The sequence below is a fragment of the Penaeus monodon genome, chromosome 24 (genome assembly GCF_015228065.2).
Source record: "Penaeus monodon isolate SGIC_2016 chromosome 24, NSTDA_Pmon_1, whole genome shotgun sequence".
In the NCBI taxonomy this organism is placed as follows: Eukaryota; Metazoa; Arthropoda; class Malacostraca; order Decapoda; family Penaeidae; genus Penaeus; species Penaeus monodon.
The window spans coordinates 6,370,693-6,370,919 of record NC_051409.1 but is presented as its reverse complement, the minus strand read 5'-3'; positions in this window follow the sequence as shown (position 1 = coordinate 6,370,919).

Genomic DNA, 227 nt, shown 5'->3' with positions numbered 1-227 from the left:
GTAAGTTCAGTAACCCCAATGGAACAAAATAAAGCGTGGAGAAGGAGCAGTCCAAGAGAAAACAGAGAAAATGAATAAAAGAAAAAAACATGACTAAAGTTTTAATAAATTTTTTCGATGTTACTTTTTGTGTTCAATTTAATTTTTCAATTTGATTTGCAATACTATATTGTATTCTTTTGATTCTGTGTCACACATGAACATATGCATATTTGAGGACATCTATG